Here is a 17,177-nt window from a genome sequence, read left to right on the forward strand (position 1 = left end):
CAAATATTTGCATCCTGTCTGCAAGAGAGATTCTGACCTTCTTGCAACCCGTTGGTTCAACTCCCCCTCACATTCCTACTTTGACATTTCTGTCTTTGACTTCCCACAATGGTCAAACCAAACTCTGTTCTAATTTTAGGAACTGTATTTCATGTTTCTCCCTGACATTCTGCAATCCTCATGCATTTGAATGTTGATTAAACCTTTGCTCTTCCTTTTGCTTTCAAGTTTCTCCAATTTGTTTCATTCCTCTCGATCTTGGGAGCTTATTTAAGTTGCTTCCCATGCCTTTTCATTGACTTAGTTATTTTGGTACATAGTTAATGTTTGAATCAAGATGATGTTTGATTCTCATTGACTAATAATTGCCTCTATCCCAATTTTAAAGCATCTGCTTAGTAATCATTAACCCAGAATTGATTATGGCTGGACTAAACATGCTTGACTCATGGCTTTTACCTGATTTTCTTCCCATTCACCCACTCCCTATTATATTCAAACTAATTTCTTTCTTTCTGATTTTCATGAGCACCAAATGATGTATAGTGGAAGGAAATACAAACAAATTTTAATTTAGATCATGCATTGTAAGCAGGCGAATGGCAGCTTAAAATGTCTTACTGTCCCTTTTGCGTTGCTCTCATCCTTAAAGGGCCTTCTGCTGGGCAGTCAGTCAATCGTTTTCTTATGAAAATCAGGTTCCTGTGACATACACAGAATCCTCAGCATAATGTTTACTAAGGTTTTAGCGGGCAGTGCAACAGGAGGGACACCAAAAGAGTTGACTGCTCCCCTAAAGCAGGAATGTTTTCTGCCCTGCTCACACCAATGCCCCTCCTGCTTTCCTACTGAACTCCTAGTTGGCATTTTTTGGCTGGCAGCCTTAAGAGGAGACAACTGTTTGGTAGCAAAAGTCTACTAGAGGGGTGAAATGTGGTATAGCCCCCATAGAGGACTGTGCTTCCTACTGACGAGATCAGAGACACAGCACCATGCTTTCTCAGGGTGGCACGGTGGTGCAGCATTTAGTGCTGCTGGTCCCACATCTACAGGGGCCTGGGTTCAATCCTGACCTCAGGAGCTATCTATACGGAGTTTTCACCATCTTTCTATGGCCCTGTGCGTTTTTTTTCCCAGTTACTTCGATTTCCTTCCACATCCCAAAACATAGTGGTAGGTAAATTGACCACCACATATTACCCTTTTTATGTACGTAGGTGGCAGAAGAAATAAAGATGGAGTTGATGGGCATGTGGGAAAGAACAGATTTCAGGGAATTAAGGAGAGGGGGAAGGCACACAGGATTGCTTCACTGAGAGCCAACGTGGACTTGACACAGAAGGAGGCCATTTGGCCAATCATTATAAGCAGAAGATTAAGCATAACTTGCCTCACATAGGAACACTGATGTAGGAAAAGGAAAACTGTTTCCCTTTCACCCATAAATTAATTTCCTCGTCTCATTTCAGATATCAGAGAGACCTTTGAACTTATTTTTTTCATGGATTTTCGTAAATTAATTTTACTGGACTATGAACGTCATCAGAGCTGATGGAACTCACTGACACAAGTGGAGCCATGTTTGCAGAATTCTGTAGAAGTAGCCATTCTGCAGTCTTTCTGTAATATTTGGTTCTATTTAACTATGAACAATCATAAATGTTTATCAATGCACTACCTGGAGTCCTGTGAAACACTGACAACTGTCTCAACATTCTTACATTTATTTACTTCTTGACACAGGGCCACAGGTAAAACTAAAAGTCTATATGTAATTATCATCATGGATCCTGTGTAATGTTAACTCCTAAACTTCTGTATATGATGCCTCTTGCTCCATTTGAGTGAAGAACCATGATGTCAGGGGTCTTTCTTCTGATCTTACTCCTGTCTCAGGCATGGTGTCAAATCTTGTCCTGTAGCAAGCTAATGTGACAGTGAGTAACTGTTGGTGAGTGGAATTGTGTGTGATTTGTGTACAGCTGGTGTGCGCACTGGAAGGAAATGCAAGAGGAATGACGTGAAATAAGTGAAGTGTTAGGATGTAAGGAAAGAAATGCATTGGTATGTGATGTGAGGACAACCGAGTAAGTCATGAATATGTTTGGGCTAAGAATAAGAGGTGCCCTTGGAATTGGCGACTTAGGATGTGATGAAGGGAACCGTTGTGTGCGTGAGAAAGGTGAAAAGTGTTATCAGACGATACTAAGAGAAATGAAATGCTGTACTCAGCTGTACTGTTCTTGAGGTCAGTTGCATTCAGATCCTGGTGGTGAAACTCCTGCATCTCTCTAGACCTGCTGGATTTGGCCCTGGGCATCTATCTGCACATGTTGGGAGGAAGCATTTCCCTCTTCGCCTTGTCCTTCACCAATATCATTCAGGAAACAGCAAGAAACCCAGGAGCAGCCCGCTGACTCATTTTGTTAATGATATTTTTCCAGTAGTCCAACAGGCATCAGAAGAGGAGTGGAACAAGAAATGAAAGTAAACTATGATTGGAAGCTGACATCCCTCTTGTAAACTGAACTGAGTGTACTCCAAAGCAATCACTAAATCTACATGGGGAGGCCATTTAAAACCTTCATTACAATATTTAAATATTGTCCTTGTTGAGTGTCAGTGAGTGATTGGGAATAGTTAGATGGTGAGAATAGAGACAAAAGAATGCAGGAGTGGCAAAGTGCAGAGCAGGAAGACATGCGTGGAAGGTCAGGCTGGGGGTGGCCTCTGTTCCCAGCGGACAAAGTACATAAAAAGACAAACAAACTGAACCAATATCACAGATGTATGACTGATACAGATAGAAGTCACGTTGTCTTAAGTTGTAAAATTCATTATTAAGTCCATAAGGTTGCAATGTGCCCGGCCAGAAGATGAGGTGCTGTTCCATAAAATTTTGTTGGGCCTCATCGTAACAGACCTGCTGGACATGTCTTCCTGCTCTGCATTTTGCAACTCCTACAATCTTTTGTCTATGTTCTCACCCTCTAACTGTTCCCATTCACTCACTGACCAGATAACCTTGTTTACAGCCTATCTCCATGGTCTCCCCAGTGGTACCCTATGAGAGACATCCCCCCTCCCTGACTATTCCTGCAACCCAACGAGGTCCTTTTGTCTCCTTCCCAGTTCAACCTGAAACGTTAACTCTGTTTCTCTTCCCACAGGCCTGGCCTGCTGAGTATTTCCACCATTTCCTGGTTTTATTTTAAATAACCCTGTTGTGCCTTATTTAAAGTACTTGGCCTCTTCACATAGAAAGAAATAATGTTGGAAATACTCAGGTCAGTTAGTGCCTGTGGCAAGAGAATCAGAGATCATTTCACCAAAATTTATGGAATCATAGAGAAATACAGCATGGTACAGGCCCTTTGGCCCAACAACTCCATGCCGACCATGCCACCCAGTTAGTCCCAATTTCCTGCGTTCGGCCCATATTCCTCCAAGCCCCGCCCTTCTATGTACCTATCCAAGTGCTTCTTGCATGATACTATTGTACCTGCCTCAACCACTTCTTCTGGCAGATCGTTCCATACACTCACCACCCTCTGCGTAAGATCTCTCCCCTCTCACCCTAAATCTATGCCCCCTAGTTTTGGACTCCCCTACGCTGGAGAAAAGACTATTACCATCTATCTTATCTATGCCTCTCATTATTTTAAACTCTTCTACAAGCTTGCCCTCACTCTCCTACGTTCCAAGGAATAAAGACCTAGCCCGGCCAACCTCTCCCTATAACTCAGGCCCTCTAGTCCTGGCAACATCCCTGTAAATCTCCTCTGCACTCTTTCCAGTTTAACCACGTCTTTTCAATAATGGGGCAACTAAAACTCCAAGTGCGGCCTCACCAACGACTTATACAACTACAACATAATGTCCTAGTTCCTATACTCAGTGCCCTGACTGATGAAGGCCAGCGTGCTAAACACCTTTTTCACCACCCTGTCTACCTGGTGTACCTGTGACACCACTTACAATGAACTATGCACTTGTACTCCTAGGTCCCTCTGTTCCATTACACGCCCTAGTGCCCTACCATTCATAGTGTAAGGCCTACACTATTTGACTTTCCAAAATGCATCACCTCACACTTATCTGTATTGAAATCCATTTGCCACTCCTTGGCCCACTTCCCTAACTGATCAAAATCCCCCTGTAATCTACGATAACCTTCTTGACTTTCAACTATACCTCCTAATTTTGTGTCATCCACAAACTTACTGATCAAGGCTTGTGCATTCGCATCCAAATCATTTATATAAATAATGAATACAAGGGTCCCAACACCGACCCCTGTGACACACCACTAGTCACCGGCCTTCATTCCAAGAAACAACCTTCAACCATCACCCTCTGCTTCCTACCTCCGAGCCAATTTTGAATCCACCTAACTAGCTCTCCCTGGATTCCATGGGACCTAAACTTCCAGACCAGCCTACTATGCGGGACCTTATCGAAGGCCTTGCTAAAGTCCAAATAAACAACATCCACTGCCCTACCCTCATCTACCTTTTTGGTTACTTCTTCAAAATACCCTAAAAGATTCGTCAAGCTCGACTTTCCACGTACAAAGCCATGCTGACTCCTCCTAATCAGACTCTGTCTATCCAAATGCTGGTAGATCCTGTCCCTCAGAATTCCCTCCAGTAACTTCCCCACTACTGATGTCAGGCTGACGGCCTGTCATTCCCCGGTTTGCCCATGCTACCCTTCTTAAGCAATGGAACGACATTAGCCACCTTCCAATCTTCAGGAACTTCACCGGTGGCTAACAATGAAGCAAATATCTCCACAAGGGCCTCCACAATTTCTTCTCTAGCCTCCCACAAAGTCCGAGGATGCAATTGGTCAAACCCTGGGGACTTATCCACCTTAATGTGCTGTAAGGCTGCAAATACCTCCTCCCTGGTAATATGAATGTTCTCCAAAACATTTCCACTAGTTTCCCTTATCTCTTGAGCAACATGATTTTCCCCTCAGTAAACACAGAGGAGAATTATTCGTTAAAAATCTCACCCATCTCCTGTGGCTCGAGACATAGGCAGCCCTGCTGATCTCTAAGGGGACCTACTCTCTCCCTAGCCACCCTTTTAATATAGCTATAGGTTTAAAAGACATTTAGGCAGGTATGTGGATACAAAGGGTTTAGAGGGAGATGGGCTAGGCAGGCAAATGGAACTAGATCAGGTAGGCATCTTGGTTGACATGGGCGAGGCTTTGGCAAAGGGCCTGTTTCCATGCTGTACAACTCTATGACTCATTGACTTTATGACCTATAGTCAGAACTGCATAAAATTAGAAATGAAACAAGTTCTAAATTCCAGAGTAAAGGAGAACAGGGTGGGAGTGCGGGCAGTGGGTGAAGAAGAAAAGGAAAGGGTGAAGACCAGGAGAGATTAAGTGACTCAAGTGCTGGTGGTTTTGACTGAATGACAGTGGTAAAGGCTATCGAATAACAAAAGATATGTCTACAGGAGTTTCCAGCAGGAGGACATGAATGAAGTCTGAATGAAGGCAGAAAAAAAACTGAACACCAGAAATGTGACATAAAAGATGTGACTGAAATTATTGGATTCACTCCTGTGTCCTGAGGTTGCAACATGTCTATTAAGAAGTGAATTGCTGTTCCTTAAACTCTAGTGGAACAGTGTAGAAGGTCAGACATGTCAGAGTGGTGGTGAGCAGAGGTAAAATGACAGGCAGCTGGAACTCAGGACCACCCTTGTGAAGTGAACAAAGGTGTCCTGCAAAGAAGTCACCCAATCAGCACTTTGATTTGGAGTGTAATAGAAACCACATTGTGGACACCAAATGCAGTACACTAAGAAGTACTAGAAAGAAGTACTAAGAAGTACCAGAAGTACAAGTAAATTACTGCTTCACTTGTATGGGGTGTCTGGATCCTTGCACAGTGAGGAGGGAGGTGGTCAAAAAGGCAGGTGTTGCATCTCCTGTGAATTCAATTCTTTTATCATGTTTGGAATAAAAACATGGCGCATTTTACCCACTCATTAGTTCTTATTATGGAATAGTTTGCCTACTTTACATTTTTATGTTTATTTTGCCAATACTTCCTTTAATTATTGTTGTTTGCCTTTGACATTGAAATCATAGTTTACAAAAGGTGCAGATGGTCGACCTGTGGCACAGGCCACCTCGACCCAAATTTCTTCCACATAGTTCAAGCTTAGCCCCACCTAGCCTTTGGAACGGCAAATCACACTCTTGGATATTGATGCTTTTGTTGCAACGATATGGATGATGGATTATTCATTCCACAGCTTATTTTTCTCCTTGTGTTTTTTCATAGATGTTAGTAGGATCAAATGCTTTGGCAGTTTGAAAGTGAGCAGGCAGACACAACCACAGCTGCTCTGTTACTCTTAAAAGAACTTCTAAATTAACTTAGAGTTTGGGGATGTGTCTGGCAAGTCCACATCACGGCATTTATCAGAATTTGTCCTTGAAAAGATATTAGGGAGTTACCTCTGTGAACCACTACAGTCCAAATAATGAAGTTCTTTTGTCCCAATAGCATAAGAACTTTACTTCCCTCTTCTCAACTAATAAATAATTCATCTGGTGACTGGAACAGAGCACAAGGTTCAGGGTCTGTTTTCAAGGACATTGGCAAGCTCTTTGTAGAACACTATTTCACCTCCCATGCCTTTATTCCTGGGGATGACACTATCTGTGGAGTAAACAGTCTCTAAAACATAAGGAGTCTATTTGGTTGAATGTGTCTGTGCCAATGCTTTGCTAGAGCAATCCAAAACTAACCCTGATATCTCACTTCACTCCACCAGTCTCTCTCTCCTGTGGTACGGATCTATCCTTGCTTGAAAAATAATCAGTGGTTTTGGCTTTGTAATCCTCTGTGAGAAAATTTCTCCCAATTCTTCTCCTCTTGATGTCAATGTTAAGGGTTGACCTTTCATGAATGACTTCCCAACAGCCTCCTGTAAGTGCACAGGGTCCCTGAACCTGTGAGAAGCTAACCAAAGATGAGAACCTGAGTGACTACTCACTTACCTCCAGCCTTCCCAAACAATCCATTTGTAAAATGTCTTATGCATTCATGTGCAGCTAAAAGAGGACATAAGCCATGTCTGTAATATTACCCTGAAACTATACAAAAGACATTGGAGGTAATTTTCATAGCTATTGTTAATGCATGCCCACCTGGACCAGCTGGAAGTGGGTCTTCTTCTGGAAAACAATAGCCTGTTGCAAACAACTGGCATGAAAATGATAGCCTCCAGAAGTACTCTGGAAATCAAAGAATTTGAGTCTTTTTCTATAGACTGTTAGCTGAATAGTACTTCCTGCAAACTCAACCTTTCTGTATGCTCACTCTATTGTCCACCTACAACTCATCCCACAACCTGCCATCGCTGGGACTGCTGCTTGTGATCCAATTCCAAATATGCACATAAATGTCTCACATCAAGTGCTCTCGCCCATCTGTATCCCAGAGCTGTGAGCACTAAAATTTGAGTTAGACCCAGTCCTGCTGGCCACTAACCATCTCAATAAAGGTCTGATCAATCTCATTTTGGTTGACGAGCCTTTCCCAAACCACAGCTAATCAGCAGCAGATATTAATTGCAAATTGGATTCAGTATCGTGTGATAACACACTAATTTGTATATATCAATGATGGACTTGCAACTCCAGAATGGGATAGCTTCATGCAAAATGAAGAAGTAAAATGATAATGAAGCATAGAAACTGGACATACCCCACTGTTACAGACCTCCCTAGTCTCTGCATTAACACTGAGCTGTAGGTGCTAGTTGTACCTATTGGATATGATTTCTGCACATCTGGTATTGCACAAGAGTGTCTAACTTTTGAATGCTGTCTCTATAGTTTTGAAGTACCCACAGATTCCCTTAGGATCTATATTCCTAATGGGATGGTTAATCCTTGTCAATATATAATTGCCAGTCTTTCTGTATTTCACCTCCATATTAGTTTGAAAGGAACACCAATCCCATTTTCTTCCAGCTTGCTGTGACAATGTTATCTGATTTGTGAAAAGTTGTATCATCGATGGGAAAGGAACTTCAATGCAAAATGATAAAAGGCTTTTATACATGCTATAGGTCCACAAGATATTAAAGGGAAGTCCTGAAAGTCCCTTCCAATTACCATTCAAACAGATGTTAAAATCATAGATTTATAAGTGCCATTAAATAATGTACTACAGTTGCAAATTTAAATAAATTATTAGTTGATGCTTCCAGTTTAAACCACCCATTCTATCAGAAGCACCCAACATGTTCAGACACATGTAAGTGAAGGGATCTGCAGCTCCTGCCACAGTCCAACATAATTTCAAGTTTGCTATCAGACTTTTAAAAATATTCTTCATTTATAATACATCATTAAATAACAAGTTTACATCAAATAATAGAAAAGAAAACTTTAATGCTTTAGACAAGACCAAAGCACAGCTTTTTTCTTGAAGGCTGTTTTCAAAGCAAGTTTTAATAATCAGCCTCATGCATCATACAATCCATTCATCACTTGAAAGAATGTGTTTAGCAATCTAATCACCAGTGTAAGTGTGCAGTAATGCTTCCAGCTAAAGGCAAGTTCAACCAACACACCTGATGTACACAAGTCCAGACATAGCTGCATTCCTCTCTCAGAAGGAACTACTATTAGTTGACTCACAATCTGTTCTCCAAGCTGTGAGTTCATTATTTTTAAATGATGTGAGTTGCTGGAAAAACCCTGTAAACCTTTATCACCAAAGGCTTTATATTTCTTTCTTACAAGGTAAGAAACTAAACATGGAATTTGTACCTAGATATATGCCAAACAATACTTGGATGTTTGATGATTGTTAAAGTTCTTGTTGTTCCATGATTTGAGAACAAAGAGGAGACTGAGTGTGTGAAACGTGACCTCCAATTGTAAAACAAGCACCATTGCCTTTATTTTTGAGAGAAATTTATCGATTCTGGTTCAAAAGTTAGAGAAGTCAAGCATATCCCTTAATAGGGTTGGATTTTTAAAATTATTTCCAATGGAATGTGGTGTTACTAAACACACATTTCATGGGATCCGTTTCTGAGATATGAACCTTCAGTCTGTAATTGCTTAAAACTGTTGCAAAGGATATTTGTTTCCTTCAATATGGCTGCCTCCAGTACAGAAAGTAATCCTTTATAATAAGTCATCAGTGCAACACTTGCATGTTTTAATCATTTTTTGTGATAATTTAATAGTCTGTTTACATTTTATTTTCATGTAAACTTAAAATTCCCATTAAGCTTATAGAGTTAATACGAAGCATTTAATTGTCCAAAATGTAACATTCTGAAAGCATTCTATCAACCTTGTTATACATATTCTACTAACAAGATTACTGTTTAATAATCATAGCCTTTTTTCCAACTGGGTGTGTGGGAATTTCATGGTGCCAGTTATATATTAACAGTCTAACATAGCTTTAAACAACATAGCATTGTAACTCAGATGCTTATATGGTGGATAATTCATAAATCTGCCTGCAATAAGTTGATTTTTTGAGTTTTATTGATAGCTGACATCAATTGTGTTACCAGTATTTATCTAAGTGTTAGCCAATGAGACCAGTGTGTGATTTGCTCAATATAAAAGTGGGCTAAATAATTTTATTACTTGTTTAGTTTACAAAACCCCATAACGTGAATCAACTGGGAGGGAAGAAACCCACGAGCATTCATTTTGTCTGCTATCAGGTGTCCCTACAGTAGGCTACATCTGCATAAGGCCTCATGTGATGCTAATATAGCCAACTAGTCAAAACTCAAGTCTCTTGGTTGACACATAAAAGACAGAAAAAAAGAGCAGAAGGCTGCCCAAGCTAACACTGAAATTCCCTATTCTTTCAATTTTGTGCAACAACAATACCTGACCTGAAATCATACCCATCATAAGTATCACCTTTATGAAGGAAGAGTTAATGGAAGAAGAATGAATAAATAGTAGTGGCACCAGTAAAAATGAAACACTCAATTTATTTCATTGATTGTTAAGGTTTTATAGACAGTACAGCCAAGTTCATTGAATTCTAGGTAAAACTATTTGAAAAGGGCCCACTTTTCTTAGAAAGCTCAGAGTAAAAGGAAAGTAAATTAAGTAGAATATATCAGTCAGTAGGGGAGTGGATAGGAGTTGCAGGCAACACAACACTGTACCCCCTCCCCTGTCCCACTCAGTAAATCATTAAGGACATGCACAAACATAAGTTTGTATATACTATGTATCTGAAGTTTCAACTTCTGAGCATATTCCCATTGGCAAGTTTAATCTTTTAGCAAACATATTCGGTCTCAATAATAATTATGAATCAAAGCACCAACTAAATTCATTTGGAATTATGCTCAATACCATATAAGGGAAGAAAGATGTGCGGCTGTAAATTTGCATTACATTAAAGGCTTTAAAAATAAACAACAAAATTCTGGTCTTGATCACAAGGCATGGAATATAAAAGCCAGTACATTGCAATGAACTACATTAAACTGTAAAGGACTTCAGGGTACTGAGTGTGTCATTGGGCTGCAGTATTAGGATTTGGAAGCTTTAGACCAACCACAATCTGGTTCATTAGGAACAGCATGAAGAAATACAGTTGCCAGGAACTCCTCGCAAAATTGGGTTATTTTTCAATGGAATATTGCAGATTACAAGTTGGTGTGACAAAAGGATTTAGAATTATTAAAGATTAGGAGAGAGTAATAAAGCTCTGATAATCCAGCATCTGGCTCATGCATTAGTCCAGAATGTGAGCTGGGGATCCAGAGTGCAAGCAGATGCGCAGCCAGAGCTGCAGGTTCAGAATACAGCTAGGGCTGGGGTTTGGACTGTGGGCCACGTGGACAGCCAAAGCCAGGGTTGGGAATGTTGGTAGGTTTACGGCTAGATCTGGGATCCAAAGTGCTTGTATATTTCCTGCTCTCTTTAAATTCATTATGCTACTGAGAACATGTAAAAAAACGTGAAATAAAGGTGTGTTTGCATATTAATAGGAATAACAATGAATAGTCTGGATAATTTGTACCATCAAAGGCTCAAGAGTGCCAGATTATGGAAGTTTTACTATAGATATAATCTGTTTTGAACATAGAACATTACAGCACGTGAAAATACAACAGGTAGAAAATGAGTAGAATTCCTATTTCCCATGACTGCCCACTTGGAATCGCACAACTTTTGGGAAACCTTGCCAGTGACACCCAGACATCAAAAAAGGAATTAAAAAATGACTTACTTCTTGGAAAGAAGCACTTGTAAAATATCTATATTGGCCTAGATCTTAGTTGCAATGTATGAACAAGGTAATTTGAAGCAAATCCAGAAAATGCTAGAAGCATTTCTGAAGAAAGGGAGGACCCACCTTCTACCAAAATGGTGCTTGACCTAAAATGTTAACTCTGCTTCTCTCCTCACTGATGTTATTTGATCTGCTGGCTGTTTCTGTTTTTGTTTCAGATTTTGTAATTGGTAATTGGTTTATTATTGAAACATGTACCAAGATACAGCGAAAAACTTTGTTTTGCATGCCATCCATATAGAGATTTCCAGCATCTGCAAGTTTTTTGCTACAATAAAATAATCCAGTTTACTGGCACTCAGTATAGACATCAAAATAAATTAGCATGATCAAAATCCAAAACAAATGCCTATCTTTTATTTCATTCTGCCTATTAGATTTGACAATGTAAAAATAACAATCTATTTTTCAGCATTGTAATAAGTTGAAACAAGCATATAAATTCCAGCTCAGTATTCAATATACTTAAATCTAGGAATTCAAATAGTTTGGGCTTTGATGCCAAGTTAAGAGTCATTTTTATTACTAGGTTTGTTCTTGTTAAGACTGAATTGGAATCTTCTTGCTCAACATTGATAACGTGTTAACTAGGAGTGAATTGGCAGCAGAATGTGAGAACAAATTCCCTTCAAATATTCTCACTTGCTTTCAGTCTCTTTAATCTGTGTTTCATTTTGATTAATTCAACTACGCCAAAGACAATAATGTTAGAGAAGTCAGTGGAGGAGGCAATACAGCTCGCTTAATGAAAGGAAAATATATGGAAATGGTTTACAGCTCTGCAATTGAAAATAATGGCAGAGGGAGACAAGAAATAATGGGTAAAATTTTAACTTTCAGAAACAAACGGGTTTTGGTATTGGTTTATTATTGTCACTTGTACCGAGGTACAGTGAAAAACTTGTCTTGCACACCAATCGTACAGGTCAATTCATTACACAGTGCTGTTACATTGAGTGCATTGAGGTAGTACAGGTAAAAGCAATAACAGTACAGAGTAAAGTGTCACGGCTACAGAGAAAGTGCAGTGCAATAAGGTGCAAGGTCACAACAAGGTAGATCGTGAGGTCATAGTCCATCTCATCGTATAAGGGAACCATTCAATAGTCAACACAGTGGAGTAGAAGCTGTCCTTAAGTCTGGTGGTATGTGCCCTCAAGCTCTTGTATCTTCTACCTGATGGGAGAAGAGGGAATGTCCTGGGTGGGTGGGGTCTTTGATTATGCTAGCTGCTTCACCAAGACAGCGAGAGGTAAAGACAGAGTCCAAGGAGGGGAGGCTGGCGTCCGTGATGCGCTGGGCTGTGTCCACAACTCTCTGCAGTTTCTTGGGCAGAGCAGTTGCCATACCAAGCCATGATGCATCCAGATAGGATGCTTTCTATGGTGCTTCGATAAAAGTTGGTGAGAGTCAAAGGGAACAAATCGAATTTTTTTTAGCCTCCTGAGGAAGTAGAGGCGCTGGTGAGCTTTCTTGAATGTGGCATCTACGTGATTTGACCAAGACAGGCTGGTGGTGATGTTCACTCCCAGGAACTTGAAGCTCTCAACCCTCTCAACCTCAGCACCGTTGATGTAGACAGGTGCATGTACACCGCCCCCTTTCCTGAAGTCAATGACCAGCTCTTTTGTTTTGTTGACATTGAGGGGGAAGGTTGTTGTCATGACACCATTCCATTAAGCTCTCGATCTCCTTCCTGTACTCTGACTCATTGTTGTTTGAGATACAGCCTACAACGGTGGTATCATCTGCAAACTTGTAGGTGGAGTTAGAGCAGAATCTGGCCACACAGTCATGAGTGTATAGGGAGTAGAGTAGAGGGCTGAGGACACAGCCTTGTGGGGCACCAGTGTTGAGAATAATCGTGCTGGAGGTATTGCTGCCTATCCTCACTGATTGCGGTCTTTTGGTTAGAAAGTCAAGGATCCAGTTACAGAGGGAGGCCTTGAGTCCTAGGTCTTGGAGTTTGGTGACAAGTTTGCTTGGGATTATTGTATTTAAGGCAGAGCTGTAGTCAATAAACAATAGTCTAACTTAAGTATCTTCACTGTCCAGATGCTCCAGAGCTGAGTGTAGGGCCAGGGAGATGGAGTCCGCTGTTGACCTGTTTCAGCGATAGGCGAATTGCAGTGGGTCAAGGTTGCCTGGGAGGCTGGAGTTGATGCGTGCCATGACCAGCCTCTCAAAGCACTTCATGATGGTGGATGTCAGAGCCACTGGTCGGTAGTCATTGAGGCATGATACCTTGCTTTTCTTTGGTACCGGGATGATAGTGGTCCTCTTAAAACAGGTCAGAACTTGAGATTGAAGCAGGGAGAGGTTAAATACGTCTGCAAATAGTTCTGCCAGTTGATCAGCACAAGATCTGAGCACACAGCCAAGGACACCGTCTGGGCCAGATGCTTTCCTCGTGTTCATTCTCCAGAAGTCTGATCTTACATCCTCAACGTTTGGATGGAAGGTAAAATTGTAAATAAATCTCAAATCTGACCCCAGCCTTACTTGCAACCATGCTCTCTGAGCTTAACAGAGAACAGGAACAATATACCCAAAGCAGGCGGCTGATCCCTATTTTGAGACAGTGACCATCACATTTTATACCTTTATCAGTTTTAACATTAACCAGTGAACACTGGTTTGTCTCACAAACATTGATCTTCCTGTGATTACTAATTCCCCAATGGTAGTCCCCATATCATTAACAATACACCCTCTCCCCTAAATTCAGCAATATCACCCTGGAAACACTGAACCCCCACAATCATCAACTCTTAACCCCCATCTATGCCTTGATCCTCACTTTGGCCCTCCACAATGCTCCCAGACTCTTTAAAACACATATCATGTTCCCACCCACATCTCAGAACTTTGAATCAGATCATTAGAAAACCTATTTGCCTCTCACATTCTTTTCTGAAAAGTTCTCTTGCTGAAAGGAAATCAGACCTTCAAGTCAGGATGGCTTCAAGTTTTAGAACCTGAGTAAAATAGTCCATCAACAACTTACAATGTTCCCAACCAGAATTCCTTCCCATCTTAAAGGATCTCCTCTGGTAGTTATCTGGGTGTTAACTGCAACAATAGCAATGGCATGAGCTTTGTATGCAAAACTCATGGTCTATTAGCCAGCTGTATTCCCTGCCTTCCTATATGTATGTTTGAGACTTGGACTGATTACAGAGGTATCTCAAGGTACCGGCAAAATACAACCATCGTTGTTTTAAAAGTTCCTCCAACGTCACTGGAAGAAGAAGTAAACCATTGTCAGTATCCTCTCCCAGACCAACATCCACAGTGTTGATGCCCCAGTAACTCTCAGTTGGCTGCCGTTGGCTGGCCAAGTTGACTGCCTGCCTGAAACCGAGCTCTGGAAATTGACCTTCCATTCTGAGTCCTGTCATGGGAGGACATTAACGGGTGGACAGAGAAGAAGATTCAAGGATGTACTCGAAGCTTCCTTAAAATGTGCAACATCCCCACTGACTCCTGGGGACCTCCGGCCCATGACCATTCAGTGCGGAGAAGGACCAATTGAGATGGTATTGAGAATCACAAGGCCATTCATCAAGAGCACACAGAGGCTCAATAAGTGCAAAAGGAGTAGATCACCTCATAAACTACCCACCTCCCACCCTGTCAGCAACCTTCTGCCCCATCTGTGGTTACCATATTGCCCTCATCAGCCACTTCAGAACCTGTAGGGGAACTATAGGGGAAGCAAGTCATCCTCGATCAAGTGGGACTGCCAAAGTGGAAGAGGATGAAGAAAAAAGAAAAAGTATTAATGGCATATATATTTCCAGTACCTTCCAATTGTAACTTCTTTGGAAAACAGTGAAATTTTATGCCATACCCTCAAATTATTCACAATATATCTACTTTGTCTGTAACCTGATTGTTCAGGAAAAATAGCTAGAACACATTTAGAAGGTGGACCAAATCATGGTAGCACTGTGACACTGCAGGTAGTGCAGCTGTCTCACAGCTTCATTTTTGACCTCACAGTTGCATGTGTAGTTTAGACATTTTCCCTGTAATGGTGTAGGATTCACCCGGTGCTCTGGCTTCCCCTCATATCCTGAAAGTGCTGTGGATTTATTGGCTTTTGTAACTTACCCCTAAGTAGGAGAAACTGGTGGGGATTTTGGTTAATGATCGTGTGGGAGAGAACAGAGAAATAAGTGGGAGGACGGGATTGCTCTCAGAGTTGACGTAGACTCAACAGGTCAAATTGTAAGGAAATATGAGAAATGCTTCAATATCAAGATCCAAGAACCAATAGCCCTGAGCCTGGGAGCATCTTTTCAGATAATCACAGATGAAGGAATCAAGATATACAGTATGTTTGATCATCAGCCAGTTTCTATGCTTGTGATGCCTGTGCATAGAATCCATTAGTTAATAAACAAATTATCTTTTTTTTAAGAAATAAAGGAGCCTTTGTCTCCTTCCTGGGCTTGTCTGATGTTACTGCTGCTTGTTAGGAATGAATCGAGTTTTTGAATGTTCAGTATTGTTGGTCATTGTACAAAGATATCAAAATGAATGCAGAATGCCAGCTCTGAGATATTGCATTTCCCTGTACTGTAATTTATATTTAATTTTATGAGAGGCTAGGTGTGGACAAAGGTAAGGGACATGGTAGGGAGGAGTAGGACATTGATCAGGGGATCAGCAAAGGAATTGAGTCAGAGCTTCGCAAGTCAGGGTCATGCCTGGGTATGGCAGGTGGTGATAAGGGATGAAGGGATGGGCTTTGAATTGGGTAGGACTGAGGACTTGGGGTAGGGGTTATGTACAGGATCCACATATATCAGCGTGACATCATTTATTTGTTTTATATAACTTCCATGGCTAAACAGTTCAAGGTATTTTTTTACATGGGTTATGGGACCTCAACATGCAATGGAAGGGGGATGTTAAGCAATAGCCCGCACCAAGCTTCAATGCACCCCTCAGCCTGTAATCCTGAACCTTGGGACATGCCAGTCTGAAAGACCAGTATGCTTCAGGCAGAGCAAAGGGTGCCTTCATTGAATTAATCATCTTTCAACAGCAGTTGATGTTTGAGACACAAGAGACTGCAGATGCTAGAATCTGGAGCAAAAAACAAACTGCTGGAGGAACTCAACTGGTCAGGCAGCATCTGTGGAGGCAGAGGGATAATCAGGGTTTCGGGTCGAGACCCTGTATCATGATCTTAAAAGCGCAAAGGGGAGGTAGTGTAGGAGGTGAAGGGGAGGGGTGGAAGAAAGAGCTGGCAAACAATACGTATGTCCAGGTGAGGAGGGGACGATGGGCAGGTGGAGCCAGGTGGGACAGGGAAGGGTGGAGATGGCAACGGGAGGCCAGGAGGTGATAAATGGAGGCAACGAGGGCTGCAGATCCTGGAATCTGACAAGAAAGGAAGGTTGATGAGTGGAACCAGATGAAGGAGGGATGATGGCAGAGGGGAACAGTGGGGATAAGGGACACAGTATGTGGGTGATAGGCAGATGGAACCAGGTTTGGGCAGAGGAAAGAAACTGTTTAACAGGGGGCTGGAGGGAAGGGGTTGGAAAGTGGTGTGTCTCTGAGGGGTTTAGGTTGATCAGAAGGAAAGAGAAAGGAACACAGCAGATGTGGGTTATCTGAAATTAGAGAATTCAATGTTCATTGCTGTTGGATTGTGAACTACCCAGGTGGAACATGAGGTGCTGGTCCTCTAGTTTATATTTGGACTCACCCTGGCAGTGGATGAGCCTGAGGACAGACAGGTCTTGTTTACCATTTTGCTTTTGTTACACTTGTAGGATCTGTCATCATTTGAGAATTTTGTTGAGTATCATGAATTTGTGAAATG

At 41.5% G+C, this 17,177-nt stretch overlaps 1 protein-coding gene across 1 annotated transcript in view; it reads left to right on the forward strand.

Annotated features, from left to right (window-relative positions):
• The first annotated feature begins 8,677 nt into the window (after positions 1–8,677).
• The window catches only part of amotl1 (angiomotin like 1), a 111,931-nt gene continuing 103,431 nt past the window's right edge, over positions 8,678–17,177 (forward strand). Inside the window, 1 exon segment of the mRNA XM_052026757.1 lies at positions 8,678–8,790. The gene's annotated coding sequence lies outside the window, so the exon portion shown is untranslated.

Source organism: Pristis pectinata, chromosome 11 (assembly GCF_009764475.1).
Source record: "Pristis pectinata isolate sPriPec2 chromosome 11, sPriPec2.1.pri, whole genome shotgun sequence".
NCBI lineage: Eukaryota > Metazoa > Chordata > Chondrichthyes > Rhinopristiformes > Pristidae > Pristis > Pristis pectinata.